This window comes from Cnephaeus nilssonii, assembly GCF_951640355.1.
Source record: "Cnephaeus nilssonii genome assembly, chromosome: 5".
Lineage (NCBI taxonomy): Eukaryota > Metazoa > Chordata > Mammalia > Chiroptera > Vespertilionidae > Cnephaeus > Cnephaeus nilssonii.
The window spans coordinates 40,919,628-40,944,265 of NC_137076.1; the positions used below are offsets into that span (position 1 = coordinate 40,919,628).

Below are 24,638 nucleotides of genomic sequence, written 5' to 3' on the forward strand. Positions count from 1 at the left end.
ATACTTATCAGCATTTTAAGGCTGTATGCCATTACATTGCTCTTAATTAGAAACACAACAGAATTTGGAACATTAGAGAATAAGAGATTGGATTTTGTGTGATTAGGAGATATTTTAAGTAGGGAAATATGTACACACATATACATGCAAATAATATACAGAATTTTTTTTTGTATCTGTGATATCTAGTAAAGACCATTTAAAGCAGAATGCATCAGAAATGTTAAGCTTATGTGGCGATGAAAGAAAGCTTTTTAATATCTGTGTTCATTTGCGAGGTGGAAAGAGCATAGCTCTAGTAACCAAGACGACTGAAGCCGCTGGTCACGGTTCACCACTTATTAGCTGTGTGCCTGTGAGAAAGTTACATGAACCTCCAGGAGCCTGCCTTTCCCTGGGCATGAGATGGGGATTGTGATATATTCCTTCCCCAGGCTGTAGCACATATTAAATCAAAGGAATTCACATGTAAAGGACCTAGCGCCCTGTCTGAGATACTGGAAGTAACAGGTATCAGAAAAAGAAACCAAGGAAAAGAAAGCTTTTTATATACTACTTTATTTTTAGTATTTTTAGAATGCTTTTAAAATAAGAAACCAGAAGAATGCTATAAGATAATGCTTTAAATAGTGATTGCTAAGCCATGGTTCTTAGTGCATATGCCCAGAGTTCCAATTGAAATAAAGTACCATTAATTATTAGTAATTCTGAAGTGACAGCATTGTGCTAAGTGCTTTGTACAGGATCAACTCATATTATGCTTGTAATAATCTGATATGATTATAACTTTCCCCATTTTGCTGATAAAGAAATTTTAACCCAAATTAAAATGACAATGAGGTATCATCTCACACCTGCCAGAATGGCTACCATCAGTAAATCAACAAAAAGCAAGTGCTGGTGAGGATGTGGAGAAAAGCGAACCCTAGTGCACTAATGGTGAGAATGCAGAATGGTGTAGCCACTGTGGAAAACACTACAGAGTCTCCTCAAAAAATTAAAATTGGAACTGCCTTTTGACCCAGTGATCCCAATTCTGGGAATATATCCTAAGAATATATGTACTCCTGTGTTCATAGCAGCATCTATATATATAAAATCATTATATGCAAATAGACCGAATAGCAGAACAACTAAACAACCGGTCGCAATGACATGCGCTGACCACGAGGGGGCATGCAAGGAACATGGCAGGCATTGGCAGCCGGCGGCAGTGTGCAGAACATAGTGGGCATTAGCTGCGGCAGGATGGTGGAGCAGGTGAGCGTGGCGCCAGACCAAGGCGGGGTGCCGGTCGCTGTCATTGGGGGTTATTAAAATGCTTTTAATAGCCTCTGGTGGTTATTAAAAATGCTTTGCTCCCATGTGCTGCAGTCCCGCCCAGTGCTAGCATCTGCTGCTGGCGCCGGCCCTACTCCCACCCGCTGCCAGGCCTGGCACCGGCCCCAATTGCTCGGTGCTATCAGCGGGTCCAAGCGGCTGCTGCTGGCCCAAATCACCCCTGAGGGCTTCTTCACCTCCCTCTGCTCCTGAGGAGCAATTGGGGCAGCAGCCGCCACTTGCACCCACTGCTGGTGCCAACACCAATCGCTCCGTGCCATCAGCAGGTGCGAGTGGGGCCGGTGCCATCAGTGCATGGGAGTGGTGGCGGCAGGATTGGGGCTGCCGGCAGACAGGGGACCGGGGACCACTGCAGGAGGGGCGAGGGAAGGGCATGGAGGATGGGCCAAGACCCGCCCCTGTGCCCACCGCAGCCTCACAGCCCACAGTTCCTTTCAAGGTGCACGAATTCGTGCACTGGGCCCTTAGTTACTTATAATAGCCAAGATCTGGAAACAGCCCAAGTGCCCATCAGTAGATGAGTGTACATTTACACAATGGAATACTACACAGCCATGAAAAAGGAAATGTTACTTTTTGAAACAGCATAGATGGATCTGGCAATTCTTGTCCTAAGTGAAATAAGCCAGTCAGAGAAAGACAAATACCATATCATCTCACTTATATGTGGAATGTAATGAACAAAATAAACTGATGAATAGACACAGAGGCACAAATACATGGAACAGACTGACAGATGACAGAGGGTTGGGGCAGGGGAAAACTGGATGAAATAAGGTGAAGGTATTAGCCAAACAACATATATGCATAATCTATAGATACAGAAAACAGGGTGGTAATGGCCAGAGGGAAAGATGAGAAGGGGTTGGGTAGAGATATCTGTAATAGTGTCAACAATACAAATAAAGTAAAAAAAAAAAAGGTTAAAAACAAAAAAAGTTGCTGTTCTGACTTGTACCTGGGGCCATCTTTCCTCCAGGCTTGCTGATGGCTGTCTTCTCGCTGTGTCCTCACATGGCCTTTCCTCTGTGTGCACACAGAGGGAGAGGGAAAAAGAGGGAGCTTCCTCTCCTTATAATGACGCCTGTCCTCTGGGATCAGGGCCTCACCCTTACTGTAGACTGAATGTTTGGGTCTCCCCACAATTCGTCTGTTGAAATACCAGTCCCTAGTGTGGTGGTATTAGGCAGGGAGGCTTTGGGGAGGTAATTGGGGCCCGAGGGCAGAGCCCCTATGAATGGGATTCGTGCTCTTATAAAAGAGACCTCGGAGAGCTCCTTTGCCCCTTGTGCAGTGAGAGGTCATAGTGAGAAGAACCAGGAAGAGCATCCTCACCAGACGCCGAATCTGCCAGCGACTTGGTCTTGGGCTTCCCAGCCTCCAGAGCTGTGGGAATAACTTGGCTGTTAATAAGCCATCCTGTATTTTGTTATAGAAACCAAAATGGACTAAGACAGCTCTTATGACCTCATCTAATGTTAACTGATTTTCCTTAAAGGCTCAGTTCCAAAGGCAGTCACATTGAGGGTTGGAGCTTCAACATATGAATCTTTGGGGGCACCGTTCAGTCAATTCACATGAATCCCAACTGGAGACCTAGTTATTTTTTTGTAATATTTCTTAGTTATTATTCATTTACTTAGTGAAGGTTATATTCTCAAAGAATCCTTCTCTGACCTGAGACCCCATTTGGATCAAAGCCCCCAGCCATGCCCTCTCCTAGCAGCCTGTACTTCTCCTTTATAGGCCTCCTCACTATTGCAATTAAATAGTAATTGCATGATTAATTGTTTAATGTCTTTCTTCCCTGCCAGATTATTTCCCCAATGAAAACAGGAACCAGGTCTATTTTAATAACAGCCATATCCAACACTGGTTCTTGCCCATAGCAATAAATTCTTTTTAAGTGAGTTATTTCATTCACTCACTTATTCATCCATTAGCTAACATATTAAGTATTCACAAGCCCTAGGAACTGTGCTGTAAACAGGGAAGCAAACATAAATGTGCCTGCAAAGAATTCACAATTTAGTACAGAACATTCCTCTTGAGAACTCGGTGAAAGAAACGGTTCCTCTCTCCAGAAACTACCCATCTATAATGAATGCGAGGTTTTGTATTGAGCTTGCTGTTCACAGAGACCTGGAAGTCTATTCACTATCTTCCTAAAATGTCTTGATTTCTGAAATCAGAATCCCCTTCTGAAAGGCAGTCTTGAAAACACGTACAAGGTAAGGAGAGGAATAGAGGAGGGCATCAGCATGTCCTGCTGTGGGTCAGAAAGGGCTTCCACTGGAAATGAGGTAATTTCACCGGGAGAAGAAGTGAGAGCATCAGAGGTTAAGGAAGACAGTGTTTGTTTGGAAAAGCATGGAGGCATAAAAGAGCATGTACCTTGTATAGATGGGAATGTGTGACTGGGAAGAAGCTAGGTGGTGAGGAGTAGGGAGAAGTTGTCAGCAGAGGGTACTGTAGAGGTAATTAAATCTAAGTAGATCAGGGAGGACTTTGCTTCATCCTGGGCTTGTTTGTTTGTTTTTGTTTTTTAATTGCAGGAGGTTATTCAGGGAGTGACAGGATGAGTCTTGCAGTTTAGAAGGAGCCCTCTGGTGGTGGTGTTGAGGGCCTATTGGAGCCCGCAGACCAGCTGTACAAGTCAGTTAGGCTCCAAGGCCTGAACAAAGGTTAGACAACGGGATTTAAGGAGAGGGTAGAGGCTGGAGTGATATTTAGGAAGGAGAATCAGCAGAGCTCTGTGGAGTGGATGTGGAGTGTGTGAGAGAGGGTAGGGATAAACTCTACGTTTTGCCTTAGGCAATTGAGTGCATACTGGTGGTAGGTTAAGTCTCCTTGGGCAGCCTCTTTGGCATGAGTGCCAACTCATCAAAATGAAAGTGCCCACAGACACTTCTCATTCACAATGCAATAAGCTGTTGTAAATGCTAAAACACACATTCCTGACAACTTAGATTACGCAGCAGACTGGCGTGGGGAATGTCCAGAAAACCAACACTGCTTGTAACTCACAGCAGGTGTGTCTGTGCAGTCACACCGAGGCAGCGTTCTGATCTTTTTTCTTGCAATGAGAGCATGGAACTCAATACAGCTGCAGTTTCAAACTTCATCTACTAAGATAAGGAGCTTTCAATTAAATATTTTTGTTGTTGTTAATCCAACTGGAGGATAATTTTTCTATTGAATTTAGAGAGAGTGGAAGGGGAAGGGAAGAGGTAGAGAGGAGAGAGAGAGAGAAACATCCATGTGAGAGATGTTAGCCACAGTAATTGGTTGCCTCCTGCACCTGCCCCAACCGGGGCAGGTAACCTGCAACCCAGGTACGTCCCCTTGACCAGAATCGAACCCAAGACCCTTTGGTTCAAGGGCCGACACTCTAACCACTGAGTGATGTCAGCCAGGGTTCAATTAATTTTGAAATAGACGTTTTATTGAGACATAATATACATAACCTATAATTTACCCATTTAATGTAAACAATGCTTTCAATTAATTTTTTATATTTAAAAATATTGTTTTCTCTAAAATTCTTTTGCAATTAAACGGTACTCCTTTCCTAACCAGACAAAATACTATAAAGTATGTCTATTTAAAAATTTAGCTAATTGTCCTTATCCATAAGGAATATTCTCAGGTGCCTCTGGTTATTGGAGTCAAGAAAGAATACAGCCTGATGCAGGTTTAAATTAAAGAAAAATAAAATACGTGGTCAAAATATTATCCGAAGTGACATGTGCAGCGAGAAGAGAGGACCGAAGGTGCCTGTGCGCCTGGCTCTCTGTGTTGCTCTGCTGGGGCGAGCAGACCCAGTGTAATTCACAGCCTCTCAGCTCACCGTCAAGGGGCTAGGGAGAACCGCCCCCTCCGGTACACCTGGCTCAGGGCGGATGTGTGGTGATGGGTGTATTCTCGCCCAGGTCGCAGTGGCTGTTGTATTGAGGGGGGAAAATAATAGTCTTGGGTTTACACTAAAGTATGTGTTGAGAAAAGAAAGCGCAACCTAACCATTACTGTAGATACACAGTGAGAAAAAATGGAAGGTTTTGAGAAGTTTGAATGCCACCTCACATTGTGTGTTAATGATCTTTGAGGTCGCTGGGATAGATCTAATAAACCATGCTTTTTGCTGAAGTAACAATTGTAGGAAAAATATAACCCTTTTTCTTATTGAAATCGACAGAACTGTCCGAAAAGATTGAACCTCTCTGGTTTGCCCTGCAATACTGGATCCCAGAATACACTTGGCCTTTAGGCTGACCCACATATTGGTCAGCTGTGTAAAACAGATTTTTTTCTTTCCAAGGTTGCATATGCGTGAGTAGTGAGAGAGGGGCTTAGACAAACTTGCTCCAACTCATTCTGATAGCATTGCTAGACTATTGGTTCTTAAATGCAGCTTTTATCTTGTAACTTTTGGGGTCAAAGTGCCTCCCTATTTAATGACTGCATATCCCTTTAAGGTCTGCTATCACCCATTGTATTCACTTTTAGTGAAGTGTACCTCCTATTGTATTCGCTTTCAGTAAAGTCTGCTTTGGTGTATTGTCCTCTGCTTACAAAAATGGATGCTATAAAAACAACCTCATAGTATACAGTTTTTCATGACAGCGAAGTCCACTCTACTGCTTAGTATGTCTTTTATGAGGACCCATGAGGAGGAAATTTCACTCAGATCTCTCTGCTGCACAGTGTATGTATTTCTTATAGCTATTATTACTTGTAACTAATCATGTTTCCTTAGCTGCTTTGGCCACTAGGCAACTCGGAATCACATATGCATCTCTTCTTTAGTTCTCAATATATCCTTATGGCTTGACTTTATTTGTGTTAACTTTTCCACTGACCTCATGCTATTGTTCTGGCCTTGGGGGCTGAAGTCCCTTGCCTTGTAAAGTCATTGTGCAATGAACTTTTTAAAGACAACACGCATTTATTAATCTAACACCTTCCATGGGTCAGGGGTCTGAGCTCTGTGTAGCTGGGTCCTCTGCTCCTGTCTCAGAGACTTGCAGTCAGGGTGTTGGCTGATGCTGCAGTTCTCATCTGAGGCTCAGGGTTTTCTTCCCAGCTCACTGCTTAATGGCGGAATTCTCTTCCTTGCACCCATAGGACTGAGGTCCTTATTTTCCGGCTGGTTTCAGCTGGGGCTTGCTCTCAGCCTCCAGAGGCGGTGCCTCTGGGCTAGCCGTGCATAGCCTGGCGGTTTGCGTTCTTCCCGGAGGCCAGAGGAACACTTGGCCTGCCCTGAGTCCCCCTCACCCCTCACATGTCTTTGGCTCCCTCTGCCACCAGCTAGAGGAAGTGCTCTGCTTTGAAGAGTGTCACCTGATCACATTAGGCCTGCCCACATAATCTACATCTTTTAAAGTTAATTGAATTGGGATTTAATGATATCTTTACATTCCTTTCACGGTTGTTCCTAGGTAAGTGTTTGATTGCATGGCTGGGGTGGGAAAGGAAAACCTTGGGGAGGGTCGCCTTAGAATTCTGCCAATCATAATCCCAGAGTGTAGGACGATGCAGCTGTGCGAGGGAGCAGGAGGGTTTCAGTACACAGCCACTGAGCAATCTCCAAGATACAGTATCCTGAAAAACCGAGGTTAGAACGGTATTGGCAGCCTACAACTTTTTGTATAAGCAAGAGGGTAGAACGGGATAGATATGTACATTTTCTAATATTTAAAAAAAAAAAGCGAAGGAAAAATAAAGAAATTAACAAAATCAGCGATTAATAGGGGTAGGAAGAAAAGAGGAAACAAGGGCATGGATTAAAGCTATTCTATCTGAATGTACCTGTTTTGTGGTTTACACTTAAGAACCATGTAAATGTTTCAGATCATTAAAAGACAAAATTAAATAAAAATGATAAAAATAAGGCAATTTCCAAGAATTGGAAACAAGCTGGTATCAAGTTTGTGGCATAACTCCTTAGAAAGAAATATTTAAAGAGCTTTCAAATCACAGTATTTAAATGGCAGTATTTCTAAACATACTTTAGGGATAAAATCCAATTCCATTAAGAAATCTTAAACTGCACTCAGTACTCTTATTGTCAGTGTTAATATTTGTATTGATGGGGTTTCCCTCCTCCCCCAATTTTTATAAAATTCTGGTAAAATACACATAACATAAAATCTACTCTCTTGCCCTGGCCCGGTGGCTCAGTTGGTTGGAGCATCATCCCGTGCACCAAAGGTGTTGCGGATTGAATTCCGGGTTGGGGCACATATCTGGGTTGCAGGTTGGATCCCCGGTTGGGGGACATGCGGGAGGTAGCCAATTGATGTTTCTCTCTCACATCGATGTTTTTCACTATCTCTCCCTTCCTCTCTAAAATCGATGAGCATATCCCCAGGTGAGGATTAAAAAAAAAAAAAAATAGTGCCCCAACCATTTTAAGTGTATAGCTCAGAAGTATCAAGCAGATCGATATTGTAGGGTTAGGGTTAGGGATAGGGTTACCATTAGGCAATTAACACCACTATTCCTCTCCACAACTTTTTTCATCTTGCAATACTGAAACATCATAACCATTAAACAATCACTCTCTATTCCTCTTCCTCTACCCTTTCTTTTCTATATGGTTTTGACTACTCCTAAGTATCTCATATATGTAGAACCATATAGTATTCAGCTTTTTTTTTTAAATATATTTTATTGATTTTTTACAGGGAGAAGAGAGAGGGATAGAGAGTTAGAAACATCGATCAGCTGCCTCCTGCACACCCCCCACTGGGGATGTGCCTGCAACCAAGGTACATGCCCCTGACCGGAATCGAACCTGGGACCCTTGAGTCCGCAGGCCGACGCTCCATCCACTGAGCCAAACCGGTTTCGGCAGTATTCAGCTTTCTTGTGACAGATTTAGTATAGCGTCCTCAAGGTTCTTCCATGTTGCAGCATATTTCAGAATTTCCTTACTTTTTAAGAATGAATAATATTTGTGTGTGTGTGTGTGACATTTTACTTATCCATCATTCCTGGATAGTTACTTGGGTTGCTTCAATGATTTAGCTATTGTAAGTAATGCCGCTTTGAACACTGGTACACAAATATCACTTCCAGAGCTTGCTTTCAATTCTTTTGAGTATATACCTTAGAAATGGAATTGCTGGATTATATGGTAGCTCTATTTTTTTTTTCCCGGAACTACTTTACTGTTTTCCAGAGCAACAGTCTACAGTCCCAACAAGAGTGCACAAGAGTTCCAGTTTCTTCACATCCTCACCAACACTTATTTTCTTTTTAACTAGAGACCTGGTGCCCGAAATCCGTGCACTTGGGTGGGGGAGTCCCTCAGCCCGGCTTGCACCCTCTTGCAGAGGGTGCAAGACGTCTGACTGACAGCTTAGGCCTGCTCCCCGCGGGGAGCTCACTGACCACCAGGGGGCAGCCCCTGGTGGTCAGTGCGTGTCATAGCAACTGATCATTCTGCTGTTCAGTCGATTTGCATATTAGCCTTTTATTATATAGGATAGTAGCTATTCTAATGGGCATGAGGTTGTACTCATGAATTTTTGCAAGTAATTTCAAATCCCTTTTGGATCTAGGTGGAATAAAAATAATATTTTAAAGAATGTTTAATTTGCTTAGTTTTTTCTCTTCTCCTCCTTCAGTCTGCATCTAGCCCTCAAATCCAGCTTTTTCATGTATTTCTTTCTTCTCCCTTTTCTCTGATTTTTTTGGTAGTAATACAATTTTGTACTTTGTTTTTGGACTACTCCCTAGTGTTTCATGTGTACTAGTATTTAGTCCTGTTGTCACAGGTTGTGCTTTTTTTTTTTTTTAGTAGTAGTAGTAGTAGTAGTAGTAGTAGTAGTAGTAGTAGGAAATATGGTTCACACTCTCCTTAATCACCCTAATGAAATGATATTATATTAAGGCTTCCATTTATAGTATAACTAGAGGCCTGGTGCACGAAAATCTGTGCATTGGAGGGGCGGGAGTCCCTCAGCCCAGCCTGAGCACTCTCTAAGTCCTGGACCCCTTGCTCCTTACTACCGCCTGCTTGCTGCTCCTTAGCGGAGGCGGAAGAGGCTCCCGCCACTGCCGCTGTGCTTGCCAGCTGTGAGCCCAGCTTCTGGCTGAATGGTGCTCCCCCTGTGAGAGTGCACTGACCACCAGGGGGCAGCTCCTGCATTGAGCGTGTGCCCCCTGGTGGGTCAGTGCACATCATAGCAACCGGTTGTTCTGGTCATTCCGCTGTAATGGTTGCTTAGGCTTTTATTATATAGATTGTAACAATCACTCAGCTTTTAGCTTATTAACTGTGAGTACTCAGCACATATCTTTAGAATTGCAGGAAACTATTTTTGTTTGCAGCAGCTGATGAATGTTTTATTGATCGTGAAAGAGTATTCAGTCATTCAATTAGTACTTCTTAATCTCCTATTATATTTTGTTTTTAACAGGGCATCTGCCTTTGCAATCCCCTTTTGGGATGAATGGTAATGTCCAGCTGAGGCCCATTTCTATGGCAACTTGGGGGAAGGAACAGGTAGGGTAGGTTTTGGTATGAATTTGATACTTAGGGACCACTACTTCAACAGGTTGGGCATGCATTCCCCAGCCAAAGACAAACACTGGAAGAAAGGCAGACACTGGAACTCCGAATAGTGTACAGTAGGCCCTGAAGCGCTGGGGTTAGGGACACCCACAGCCCCCATCCCAGGCGAAAATCTGCCTATAATTGCATATATTTTAGTTCTAATGGTGATCAGTTTGTCTTGGTTTGCTGGGGACTGTCCTGATTGTAAAACGGAAAGTCCAGAGTCTTAGCAGTCCCATTACTTCCAGGTAAACAGGAGTGGTTGGTCACTAAAGCTTAATTCCCAGGAGGCCAAGGGTATGGAGTACACTTCTCACTGAGCATTATGTCCACGCCTCTCTCCTTCCTGCATCAAGACTACAAGTCCCAGCAGGCAGTGCGGCCGCGCTCTCCTTCGATGGTGGGGCGCGGGGCTGACGTTGGCGCCCTGACGCCTTACTCTTAGCGCCTTTGCTGGGGATCCAGCGTGGTCGGAATCCGGCGGCTGGAGGAGGGGTGGAGGTGCTTCCATTCGAAGCGGTTGGGCTACTTTTCGCAGCGGTTGAGCTTTTCTTTTTTTTCTTTTTTTTTGAGCGGCGGTGGTATGAAAGTCGCGAATCTGGAAAGGGTTCGCCATATTCTTAACTCTCTTGCCTCCGAGTTGCCGACTCCCCCGAGGTCGTATGGAAGTGGGGTTGTCCAGTTGCGTGGCTGCGGTCCAAGCGCCCCGAGTCCCCTTGTTTGTAAAGGGAGCGGGCATGGCCTTTATTTAACAAGTGCAGCTGCCCGCGTCGGTGCAGAGACACACTCCGCCCCGTCCCGTCCCGTGCCCCGCAGGGCGCCTCCTGCCCGGCTGGACGCTTGGGGTCCTGGAGACTGTCTTGTGAGGCCCCATTCATAGGCACCCACCCCCCTAGTGCTGGCCTCGGGAGCTGCTTTGTTTTGGCGTCTGGAAGGAGAGAGCCACACAACAGCTAACTTTGTGTGTAGGGCAGAGGGCGCACCCGTCAGGGCCAGCTCGCAGGCGCCCGGGAGGCAGGGCTGGGCAGGAGGGAGTTGAGGCTGGAAAGGTAGGCGGTGTCAGGCGTGAAAAGCTGGCTTCGTTTCGCTGAGGGCTGTACCTACTAGTAGGTGGATGCGAGAAACTGTTGCACAGAGGTGTTTGAGTACCAGCCAGTTTTGAGATGTACCTGCTTTGTTTGCTTTGATACCTCCATAAGCACTTAATTAGTTTTTAAATCCTTTGGGTGACTTTTACAAGTGGACAATTTGAGATTTTGTTCTGCCAGATTCCTTTTAATTACATTTAAACCTCAAAAAGAATTTGTTTTCCTGTTTCATAATGGATCAGTTACTTGTTTTCCGAATTTAAGTCTCTTGGTGGTAAGGAGGTGTTAAGATGCAGGCGTTTGATTAATTGCTAGGATGGACAGATGCACCTCGTTGACTGCCAGGAACAGAAGCCTGGGGATGCATCTGGTGGCTGGAACCTTTAAAATAGCATTACTTACTGGTTCACCCTAATTGGTTACACTGGTTAGGAGAATACTAGACTTTCCAAAAGAAACACACATAAGTTATAGACCAGGGGGGATTTCAGTGAATGCTTCTTGCTCATATTCCTTGCTATATGTTACTTTGACAAAGGGGCGAACAAGGTGGTCCTTGTGGAGTCACCGCAGCCATCATGTTGGCTGGACTGGATGGAAGCTGTTGGCTGAGCTTTCAAGGGTTGTGGACCCAACAGCTCTTCAGCTGAGAGCCAGGAGTGAGACACAGGATGCTGTGGGCCGTTCATTTCTTTGAATCATGTTCCAGGAGTGGTTTACACCCAGAAGTGTGACTTCCCAATGATTCACTGTTTTTAAAGGCTTGAGGGAGTACTTCGAGTGTTAACTGGTGGGCAAGGTCTGCCAGAAAGAAATAATTTTTTAAAAATCTACATTTTAGAGAGTTAAAATGGTGTATTATTAAATAGAGAGTGTTCTTTGAAGTGTAACTTTTTGTTTTTTAAACACTTGAAAAAATGAACATTAAAAAAGGTAAATAATTGTTGCTTTTAGTAAAAAGTTGTGGGTTTTTTTTCATGGTTTATAGTTTTAGCTTTTTTTTTTTTTTTACAGCTACTTGTTTTATCTCTCTTAATGTTCAGGCTGGAAGAATAGTAATAGTAGTGATAGTAGTAGCAGTAATAATAAAACATGTACCATAATGAAGAAGAAAAAGGAAAAAGGAACCCTAAAGTTTATACTCAGGGCAGGACCAGGAAAACAACTGGACAAAACCCTAAGAGAATTAAATTTCAAAAAACGAATATAAAACCCAGAAGACTGATGAATTGAGTCGGTGGGGTCAGTGTCAAAGATAAAAGTATTGTTAGATAAGTTTTACAAAGCATTATGAACACATAAAAGGCTTCCCCCTTAACTTTTTGTTGATTAAAAACAAGTTTTAAGATGTACATTCTGTAGTATTACTTTATTTCTCCTTGTTCTCCACTTGCCCTCATCCCAGTTTTATTAAACTGAACCTCTTGAGATCAGGAACCCATGACATCTTTTTAAAATATATTTTTATTGATTTCAGAGAGGAAGGGGGAGAGAGAGAGAGATAGAAACATCAATGATGAGAAATAATCATTGATCAGCTGCTTCCTGCAGGCCCCCCAATGGGGACTGAGCCCGCAACTCGGGTATGTGCCCTTGACCGAAATTGAACCTGGGACCCTTCAGTCCCCAGGCCAATGCTCTATCCCCTGAGCCAAACCAGCTAGGGCCCATGATAGCTTTTATCTCTAGGTTTTAGTTTAGCACAGGCCTAGCTCATAGTAGATGCTTAACAAATGTGCACTGGGTAATTTTTCAATTCAAGTCACAAGTTTGTGTAAGTGGTCATTTGGCATTTAGCTGTGATGATGCCAAAGAACATGATGTTCAAAATATACTTGAAGGAATAGAGAAAATTTTAGGCCCCATTAACTTCTTAGTAAATGCAACTGGAATTAACAGGTTGGTCACAAATTGGAATAAAAACTGTGTATTTTAAATTTTGGCCTGTCAATCTGTAGGAGCACAGAGGCCTTGTTATCAATACACCAGAATGGCCAAAGGCCGCTCAGGGCATGTGCCTGAAGGGAATGTTCAAGGACTCTGAGCCTGGGAATCCTAATCAGGCCAAGATACCATGAGCGGGTGCAAGGACACACGGTACACTGTGCCCTTCTGTAGCCAATATGATCGATGTCACTGTTGGCACAAAGCCTTCTTTGTCTAAATGGTATAAAAGTAGGTTACTGACCAGTCTAGTCACCTGAGGATGGAGTGAGAAGAAGTCTGCTGGAGTATGGAGAGAGAGCAGCTAGGATGGAGTGTGTGAAGAAGTCTGCTAGAGAGAGCAGCTGGGCAGGAGAGACAGGAGAAGCTGCTGAGCCGGAGAGCTCAGATACCACTACCATGTGAGGCGGTGAGTCTAGGAGGCAGCATGAGGCTGCTCAGTTAATAGCTGTGGGTACAGAGACTGATGCTGTTTATGGGAAAGATATAAGTTCACCAGGCAGTGTCTGGCTGCCTGCCTCTATGGTCTTTGCTGTGAGGACTGTTCTTGTCTGATGGCTATATGGCCCCTGGCTTCAGCAATAAAGACTCCTTCTTCTACACCCACAACCTCTCATTGCTTCTCCGTCCAAGACCCGGTGTCCTAGGAGGTCCATTCCCAGGCAGAGGGACTCAGACCCCACACCTGTGACTAGTGAGCAGAGGATAAAGGAGGAACTTGGACTAAGTTCCCAACAGGTAGTACAGTGGGCAGGGTTTAAGCAGGAACCAGCCTTGGCGTAGTCGGATAGGAGAATTTAGAAGAATACATGGACTCACAGCCACCCAGAACCAGTCAGAGCACCAGAGCTCGTGAGGGGCTCCTGCTGCATGCTCTGACAATCCATATATTCTTTCATTTTTAGATAATACAATAAGGGTACAGTTCCATCATTTTTAACATTATAATCAACATGTTGAGCTCTAGAACTTTTTCAGCACTTCAGAAAGCGCTCTCAGTCTTCCCAGTTAATATTTCCTTATAGGTAACCACTATTCTGATTTCTGTCATCTTATGTAAAGTTTGTCAGTTCATGAATTTAACATTAATGGAATCACAGCAGGTCTTTTTTTTATGTTGACAGAATATTTGGAAGTATATATATGTTTTCTATACAAGGAAGGCTTAGCATGGCAATTGCTCAGTTAATTCCAGCTATTTTGGTTACGTGGCACCAGTTTTCACAGTTAGGAATATTAGCTACTCTACCTGAGGGGATAGGAAGGTAGCTTCCAAGCAGATCCTTTCTGGCATATCTGTTATTTTAATGCCTCTCAAACCAAGTTTAAAATGGGACTTCTAGGTATTCTAGCTCAGATACGAAGCAGTTTTTATACTCTCAGTAAAACTTATATATTTCTTGATGATGCTTTATCTTGTTTTTAATTTATGTGCTTTTTATTTCTAGGGATAGCCTTTTAGTACGAGCAAAAACTGAAGATGTGATAACTCAGCTTCATACTAACCTTTTGGGTTCCATGCTGACCTGCAAAGCTGCCATGAAAACTATGATTCAACAACAGAGAGGATCTATTGTTAATGTAGGTGAGTCTTCACCTTTGCGAATTTATAGTTATCTTTTAGTACCATAAAAATATTTAATTGACTAAATTGGAATTTGTTCATGGCTGAAACTTGGATGAAATGTGTCATCTTATTATCAGTGGAGAAAGGATTTGATTAACTGATGAATGGGTAAAACAGGAATCACAAATTCACATCTGTACAGTGGTCAAGTAGGTGTGGAATGAGTTGACACCCCCAGGTATTAGAAAAATGACAGCACAAGCCATGTGATAAATGACAAAGACCCAGCTTTGGTGTCCAGAGGCCATTGGAATGGCAGGAGCTACCACTGCTCAGATCCAGTAGAACGTTGCTATGCACAAATGTGGTCCCAGGTTTGCCAGCTATTTTGATTTTTAAAGAGAAATTGGACATCCTGATTTTTATGTGAAACCTAGTTTTTAAAGCATAGAGAAGGAATTGAGCTTTTATATACTGGAGACTAAAAATGATGTCTAGATCAGCTGCCTAGGTCATTAACAAATCAAGTACAGAGGTTTAAGAGGAAGCATTTAAGAAAAGAGAGTAGCCCTGGCAGGTTTGGCTAGGTGGATAGAACATCAGCCTGCAGACTGAAGGGTCCCAGGTTCGATTCTGGTCAAGGGCACGTACCTTGGTTTTGGGCACATCCCCAGTAGGGGGCGTGCAGGAGGCAGCTGATCAATGTTTCTCTCTCATTGATGTTTCTAACTCTCTATCCCTCTCCCTTCCTCTCTATAAAAAATCAATAAAATATATATAATTTTTTTTTTTAAAAAGAGAGTAAGTTTTTCAGTTTTTTAGCCTGGATATAAGTAACCTATCGTCTTCAGTTCATCTGACTCATGGGGTGGATCAACTGTGTACTATGTGCCTGTAGACCTTAAAATGCAAAATGATTTGAAATTTTATTTCAATTTGGCAATTGAAAATAGTGGCATACTACCTGCCTTTTAAAAAGCCACAAATGGGAAATATTTCCTAATTGAAGTAAATGACCCTATTCTTTTTAATATAGGAAATGTCTTTCCAACCGATGTAGGGTTTTTCTTTTTTGAAAGTGAAAAAAAATATTATGCTACTAAACATTAGAACATTTTTGACATTTATCCTTAAAAATATGAGATTAATTTTCTTATAAAAGATTAATAAGTGAGCCAACCTTTGTTTTCTAACACAGCCAGATAATGATTTTTGAAAATATATTTTTATTGATTTAGAGAGGAAGGGAGAGGGAAAGAGAGAAACATCAATGATGAGAGAGAATCATTGATCGGCTGCCTCAGGCACCGGGGATTGAGCCCGCAGCCTGGGCATGTGCCCCAACCAGGAATTGAACCGTGTCCTGGTTCATAGGTCAATGTTCAATCACTGAACAACACAGGCCCTGCCAGATAATGACTTTTAGGTTCTTGTATTTGTTTAACTCTAAAATATCTCCCTTTTAGATATATTTTTAAAAAATCCTCATCATTCCCTTGTCAGGCCAAACTTTAGAATTGTGCTAAAAGTAAATAAAATTAGATAATTTAAAATAAATTAAGAGAATCTTATTACAGAAAGGACTACTTTAAACTTCTAGAAAATTGATGGTATTTCAGAAATTACCACTTTTGACTAGAAGAACAATAGTATGTGGCATGAACCCAAGCTTTTATAGCTTCCTTTGGCCTTTCTTTCATGCCTGTATTTTTCTTTCTTTTTTGCGTTCTCCGTATTGCTCGCTCTTCCAAATACCCCTTGTTTATTCATCTGCATTTCCTCTGCTCTCTCTCTTCTCTTTTCTGTGCTTCACTGTTATCATTCTTTGTTATTAGGATATTATGTAGATAAACATTTTAATGTTGGACTTGATTATAACATAAAAAGTATTTGGAATGTTTTCTAAAATAAAATTACTTCAAAAATTTTGTGAGGTTCTTGCTTAATTTTACAAGTACAGGTCACTAGTGCAGAAAATTACTTCCCCACTTACGTTTTGCTTGGATTTATTTGCATACAGTTGCTATTTAAATTATAAGTTATTCTTTCATATTTAAAAAAAATGAGACTACCCAAGAATCTTTAGTAGTCAATGCAAGTTATATTACATCACTGAAGGTAACTAAATTGCAATTTTACCAAAAGTTTGTAATTGAAGCTTTTCTTAGATGGACAGTAATTCAAATTTAGTGAGATTTATCTTCAGATGAACTATATCTTAGGTGGAAATGAATGTTTCCTTATGTCTCTGTTGTAGAATCATAAAATTAATGAGTCATTATCTGACTTTTTCTGGTTTTAACTTCTTTCTACTATACGACTTTGTAAATACTGTAGAATTTTTCATCATGCGACCTATTCAGAGATGAGAGTGGGGCTTTTTTCACTTAGTGGATCAATTCTGAAACCCTGTTTGGCATTTGAGGTTTCAAATAAGCATCTTTCAAATCCTGTTTCCTGTGTATCTGCAGCAGATTCAGACTCTTACCACTCAAGTGACAATGGCTAGAATTCCTAATTTTAGCAAAGGACAAGATATAATGATTAGTTCTTTGTTTGTTTAGTATAAATTATCTGCATATCCAGATAACCCCATTAAATTTGTTTGAATTTGATTTCAAATTTTATTTCTAGGAAGTATTATTGTTTTAAAAGGAAATGCTGAACAGTCTGTGTACAGTGCTAGTAAATAAGGATTGGTTGGATTTTCACGTGCTCTTGCTAAGGAATAGTAAGAAGGAAAATTAGAGTGAATGTGGTTGCTCCAAGTCAGTGAAAACTTTTTTCTTTTTAGACATAGTTTATATATGTTTATGGCTTTATACAATAATTGCAGAGATTGTAAGTACATCAGCACCATTAGGCACTTCTCAGCTTATTGGTGCAGGAACGTGGAATCTGCACTGTCACTAGACTCTTGAGCAGCTAAATGCAGGAGGACCTTCCTACGTCCTGACAGGACCTCCATGGCCACACTGCCAGGCTGTGCACCGTGCTCAAGGAGGAGGCCAAGAGTAATGACAGGCTGTCTTGATTGCATAAACCACGTTGCATCTTTTACTAAATGATTATTCCCAAACTAAAATAACAAAAGAAACTTGTAATTTAAAAATCGGTTATAAATTAAGAATGGCCCAGCCAGTGTGGGTCAGTGGTTGAGCATCAACCCATGAACCAGGAGATCACAGTTCGATTCCCAATCAGGGCATGTGCCTAGGTTGCAGGCTTGATCCCCAGAAGGAGGTGTGCAGGAGGCAGCTGATCAATGATTCTCTATCATCATTGATATTTCTATCTCTCCCTCTCCTTCCTCTCTCTGAAATAAATAAAAACGTATTTGTTTTAAAGAAAAGAATGTAAGAATATCAGTTGTGTGTGTTTGTGGGAGAGGGGGGAACACAATAAATCTTTATATTTAAAATAACTGGATAGCTCTATAATGCACTGTGCTTTTAATAACAGTACAATCCAGAGGAAATAAACAAGGCTGCATAGGTGATATCATTTGCACCTTTCACAAAGCAGTCATGTGTACTAATTGATCTACTCACTACTCCAGAAAATCAGTATTTGTACAGATAAAGAATTGCCAGAGGTCATATAATGTTTCTTTTCCAAATAGACAAGATACCTTTCACTGGACTTCATTGTACCTCAGAGAGCTATCCAAGATTCCTGTTAGAAATTGAACACAAAGAAAAATTAGAAGGAAAAAAAGATACTTACACAGACTCAGGAGGAAGAAAGATCTTTTTTTAAAGTCACTCTATGAAGTAATAAGATTTTAAAGTGATTTTGTCAGCAGTTGCCTGTTGAATGACCGAGTGGAAACTCATTGTGTAATGTCATGGGGTGGAAAGTGGTAGTGTGTCTTAACAGAAATGAGAACACTTGGACTCTGGCACCAACAAGTTCAATTCCATGTGCAGGAGGAACTGAGATTTCTGAAATCAGACATATTTGGGAGTGGCCAACAGTGAAGATGGATAGAGAGGTGGCTGTTTACTGAATTTTCAAAATAGTAGGAGTCACAGTGGGAAACTTGCAATAGAGCTGCCTCAGGAACACTTGTGTTCTTGTTAATCATGACGGAAAACCCCAGACAATAGAGCGTCAATTCACCTGTAAGACAAAGCAAGTGTGAAACCAGAGCCCCTTTAAGAAGTCAAGAGGAACCTTTTTGTGCACCTGTCCCTTTTATATGCTGACTTTGGGTATTCCACATTACTTGAAAATATTGTTGGATTAAATGGGACATAAAGGCAATTAACTTGGTCTGTTTGTAACTGGTAATTGAAAATATTAAATCATAATGACCAGAATTATAGTTTAGGTTGCTACAGCTAAAGAAAGTCTTCATTTTTTTCTTTATAGAGAAGGTAGCCATTAATTGGCCTATTAATTGGTACTCATAGATTGACATCTGGGTAGAATAATTCTAAAATGATTGTGAAAAGAATCAAGTAATGAACTGGTGACTACAAAAAATTCCCAGTACTTTATATTATCTTTAAAATATTTATGTTTAAATATTAATTATGGGAAAATGTGAGGTGGAAAGGACCTTGTAGCTCATTTATTCCAGTCATTTTTGCTGTTCAGAAGACTGGGACCTAGGAGAGAGTGACTAGCCGAAGGTTTATGTCAGGACTGTTACTAAAAGCTTTATCTTTTCATCCCCAGCTAAGGTAAGCTTAAAAGTAATGGCCTCTTAGATTTCCTTTGTATCATTAGAAAGTTTTTAGGTCTTTTTTTGTCCTTTTGTTAATATGGCCTGTCTAAACTATCTACAATTATCCAGTTCTGTAGAGTTTATATTATTTGCCTTTTGCCAAGTTACTAGTTGATAAAATTGCCTGGGGTAGTTAAGAGGGTAATAAAAATGTGCTAAAACTTGAATCTACCAGTATCACCCATTAGATGGTGTGATAGAAATTTTGGTTAGGTATTTACTTGACTTTTGAAGTAAATGCGTATTTTCATGTACCTCTGCCAGTTAGCCAAGGAATTTTGTGCTAGCTCACTATAGGTATTTAAGGATTGATTACCTACATTAAGAAAAGACATTTTGTTTAGTTTTTTGGTTGTAAGAAAGAGTAAGGAGGAAATAGACTTTTGCCATCTTTTCATTTTACGCCAGTAATAGGTGCAGGTTGGACACTAGAGTTGGTGTTTTATTTGGCACTGATGTTGAAACAGCAGGGATCAGGGGATGGTCAAATGTTCTTTTCTTATTTAATTTTTTTAAAACATATTTTTATTATTTCAGAGAGGAAGGGAGAGGGAGAGAGAGATAGAATGATGAGAGAGAATCATTGATCAGCTGCCTCCTGCATGTCCCCCACTGGGGATTGAGCCCTCAACTCAAGCATGTGCCCTGACAGGGAATCGAACCGTGATCTCCTGGTTTGTAGGTTGACCTAAACCACTGAGCAACACCAGCCGGGCTGGTCAAATGTTCTGATAGCCCTTTTGCTGTAGAATGTCCCTGCATCCAAATGCATTGTTTTATCACAGAGACTGGCTAAATTCATGCATTGCAAATCCATGAACATTTGATAGACTGTGGTTTAGATACAGTATGTCCATTTTTCAAAAAAAGAAAATAAAAGATAATCCAAAGCTGCACTGCCATCTTGGCACTGCTTCCTGTTTGGGGACGCTTTGTACAGCCTGATTGATTTTAGTGTTGGCCTCGCTCATCCGTGTGGAGAATAGATCATTAGTGGTTTGGAGCTGCATGTGTTTCCTTCCTTCTCTTTTGGAGATTGCAGTGGTGTGGGTAATGAAGAGTTAATTCTAGGTCATGGTGATTTAAAAGCTGATGGTTTCAGGGCAATGTAAGTATTCTTATAATAAATCATTCAGCAGGCTTACGTATGAGAGTGTGTCCTATATTTAAGGGCTGTGTTAAGTTCCAAAATTACAAAAATGAATAAGATACTCTGTCACAAGGAGCTAAGTACAGTGGGAAAGACAGACATATAAACAAATAACTACAGTGGCATGTGGTGCATATAAAGATACATGTATGATGCTATGGAAACGCTGAAGAATGAATGCTTAATTTTGTTCATGTGAATTAGTTGTCAAGGCAACAGGCTAAATAGTGGGAATGCAATTTGTATACAAAGGGAAGGTTTATGAGTGTTATGGAAGTGCGTTTGTATGTATAACCTTTTCTAAAGATCTTTCCAGTGCAATTTTATACTACACAAAAAAACCTGTTGCTAAAATTGTGGCTGTTCAATATTGCTATATATCTTTAGTAGGTTTCATAGTATGAATATGCTTCATTGGTCAGAAGCAACGTATAAGTTGAAATAGTACAATTAAGTTGATTCCACCATAAATTGATTCTGTGGATTATTTATTAACTTTATTTTCAATAGTAATTATAATAATATTCTTTATCGGATCTTTTAATAACATGACCAATATTAGAATTATGGATTATTTATCAATTATATGTATTTATTTTTTGTTAATATTCACCTGACAATATTTTTCTAATTGCTTTTTAGAGAGAGTGCAAGGGAAGGAGGAATGGGGGAGAGAGAGAGAAACATCAATGTGAGAGAGACATATAAATTGGTTGACTCCCACACCCACCCCACCCAGAGGTGAGGAGGGAACCCATAACCCAAGTACATGTCCTTGACTGGTAACCAAACCTGCCACCCTTGGTGCATGGGGTGATGCACTAACTAGGTTTCAGGTTGGATCCCCAGTCAGGGCGCCTGTGGGAGTCAACCAATTGATATTTCTCCTACTTTGATGTTTCTGTCTACAACCCCCCTCCCTCCCCTCCCTCTTTCTCTCTCTAAAAATCAATTTTTAAAAAAGCCTCATAGACACAGACAAAAGTATAGTGATTACTGGAGAGAAAGGGAGATGGTGGGAATTAGAAGAGGGTATAGGGTGAATGAAGGACATGACTTCGGGTGGTGACCACACAATAAAATACATAATGTTGTTTTATATAATTGTACACCTGAAACCTATGTAATTTTATTAACCAATGTCACTCCAAAAATTCAATTAAAAATTAGTAAATAAATTTGCTAAGATTTTCTTTCAGTGAAACACACAATATAAATTGTTGCTATATTCTAGGCCCTCATTATAGATAATTTGAAGTTAGTACTGTGCATCTTTTTTTTCAATAACTTTTTTTTCTAAATAAAAAATAAATTATATCTCTTGTAGACACTTAGGAAAGTACAGTTAAGTAAAAGAAGAAAATAATAGTCATTACCTGTAACTCTAGTGTCTAATGATAATCTCTATTAATATTTTGGAATATATTTTTCCAGTCATTAGTATAAGCTTTTTGGTGTTTTTTTTTTAAATGTATTTTTATTGAGGTGTGATGATATATAACTATATTACTTTCAGGTGTAAAGCATGATTCCATATTTGTATATATTGTGAAATGATCACCACAGTAAGTCTCATTAACTTTCCTCTTCTAACATGTTACAAATTTTTTTTCTTGTGATAAGAATTTTAAGGTCTACTTTCTTATATACTTTCAAATATACAGTATTAACTATAGTTACCATGCTGTATAGTATATCCCTTTGACTTACTTATTTATAACTGGGAGTTTGTACCTTTTAATAGCAGTATAACTAAGTTCATTTGTAACCTACTTTTTAAATATATAAATGTTTTCTCTTATATTAAATGTTTTGCAGTGGAATCATTTTAATGCCTCCACATTGTATTGTGTTGATGTACCATGATTTATTTAACTATTTCCTTATTGAAACACATTCAACTTATTTCTAGTTTTTTCCTAATAAACCTTTCATTGTCATAGGCTTCATGATAGAAAAATCTATGATTATTTCTCATAAGACTTATAAGCAACTGTTTAGATATTTGTAAGTGAAAACCTAAGGCAAGGAAAAATTAAATAATTACATAGAGTGTATAATAAACCTTTAGCTTAATACAAACTCTTAATCCAGTGCTTAGTTCACTTTTAACCTGGTATTTAATTTAATCGATTTTTTTGTTCTTTTCCTTTTTATTGAACTTATTGGGGTGACACTGGTTAACAAAATTATATAGGTTTCAGGCTCACAATTCTACAACATATCATCTGTACACTGTGTTGTGTGTTTACTACCCCAGTCAAGTCTCCTACCATCACCATTGTTTCCCCTTTACTTTCCTCCACTTCCCCGCACCCATACCCTGGCAGTCACCACACTCTTGTCTATGTCCATGAGGTTTTTTCCTTCTTTTTGTGAAACCCCTCCACAGACATTCCCCACCCCACTCCTGATAGCTGTCAACTTGCTCTCTATGAGTCTGTATCTATTTTGCTGACAAGCAAAATTAATTAACCTGGTATTTTAAATGGCAGTATATTTAGGTTGATTTTAGTTTGAGTTATAATTAGTTTCATTTTAACACAAGGCAATTTGGAAACTGTATTTTTGATATTGCACATTAAACTTTTACTTCACATGTCATGTCTAATATTAATCCATTTATTCTTTATGATTTTAAATTTTTTATATTTTTCTAATTATTCCTTTTATGAGGACTACTTATTTGCTTAAATAATTGAATAGTGAACACTGATTATATAAGCTAAGTATTTTATTGGTAATGTGTGTTTTTATGTCTTAGATTAATCACAGGATTTTATTAATAAATCTATAGTCCTTACATGTATCTATAATGCAAATCATTTAGGAATAGTTGCTTAATATATTACATAATACTTTATACTACAGAACATTATACTTTAGAACATATTCTCTGCAAGTTTTATTGCATACACCAATGCCATGTTAAAGTTTTTATTTTCTGTGTATACTATCAGAATTGGATATGACTAAGATTTTTTTTTATTATATGAATATTGGGAATACTGGTCTTTTACTCATCAACTGTCCTAGGAAATGGAACTAATCATCATAGTGCCAAATCGGTTCATGTGATGCCTTCCTTCCCTCTACCCTGCCGTCCACCGCTCTACTCCACTAAGTGAAATTAACCAATTCTATAGGATATTCACTAGACTTCCTTACCTTATAATTAGGGATGCAAGTGACTAATTCCTCCTTAAATTTTAAGGTTCCCTAAAGAATATAATTTTTATTCTAATTTATATGTGCCCACTTACATTTTGCTATGAGTTGGGCCAAATATTTGGGAATCAAAGTTTAGTGTTCAATAAATGTTCATTAAGTTAATAAGTCAAAAAAATGTAAACTTGGTTACTTGATTGCTAGCAAAACTATTTTCTAAATAGAGTTTATTAGTAACCTCAAATTTTCTGGAACAAACTTATTTTTATTTGAGATTGAGCAACTGTCTTAGTATCTGCTCTTTTCTACTAAACAAACATTTCTCTTTAGGATTTGTTCATACAGATATGACAAAAGCCTTGAATGAAGAACATTTAAAGAAAAATATCCCTCTTGGAAGATTTGGAGACCCCATTGATGTGGCCCATGCAGTTGTGTTTCTCTTAGAATCACCCTATATTACAGGGCATGTTCTGGTAGTGGATGGGGGATTACAACTCACGATGTAATTTACAGATTTCTCAGGTATAATGGTGATTAGAATCAGGCACACATTGTTGATTAGACAATCATATCTACATGGGTGACATTTGCTAATCAAACCTATTCATGCTACAAATGTTGATTACCACCTTTATATGTATATATCTGAAAAGAACAATGTTTGACCAATTATGTTTTCTGAATGGTATGTACCTTACAGATTGTAGTGATTTAAGTTTATAGACATTTTTCAAGTGCTATAAACAGTTATTACCTGAATTTATATATTTTGTCTCAAAAGTGGGAAAATTATAAAGTTTAATTTTTAGGAGTTATTATATTAAGTTGAATGCTCTTGAAGTTAACCTTATGGACCATTGCCAAAATAAGAGTATTTACAGAGCATTGATTAGTTGTCAATACTTTAGGCACCCTGCTAAAGTTAAACATTATATTATTTTCTATATGCCTTGTATGATGATCAAGGTTATGCCTTTCAACCAGTTTTAAACAGGTTGAAAAAAATGGTATTGGTTTAATACAGACATGAATTTAGAGTCTGTTTCCATCCCCCACCCCAGTGGCATTATCACTGATTGAGC

General features: G+C 39.8%; 1 pseudogene across 1 annotated transcript; it reads left to right on the plus strand.

Moving 5' to 3' along the window:
- Positions 1–1,248: 1,248 nt before the first annotated feature.
- On the plus strand, positions 1,249–24,178 carry LOC307099029 (3-oxoacyl-[acyl-carrier-protein] reductase-like; annotated as a pseudogene). The gene is made up of 5 exons: positions 1,249–1,260; positions 12,755–12,891; positions 14,385–14,521; positions 17,138–17,271; positions 23,884–24,178. The product of its transcript is annotated as a 3-oxoacyl-[acyl-carrier-protein] reductase-like (transcript).
- Positions 24,179–24,638: the final 460 nt, after the last annotated feature.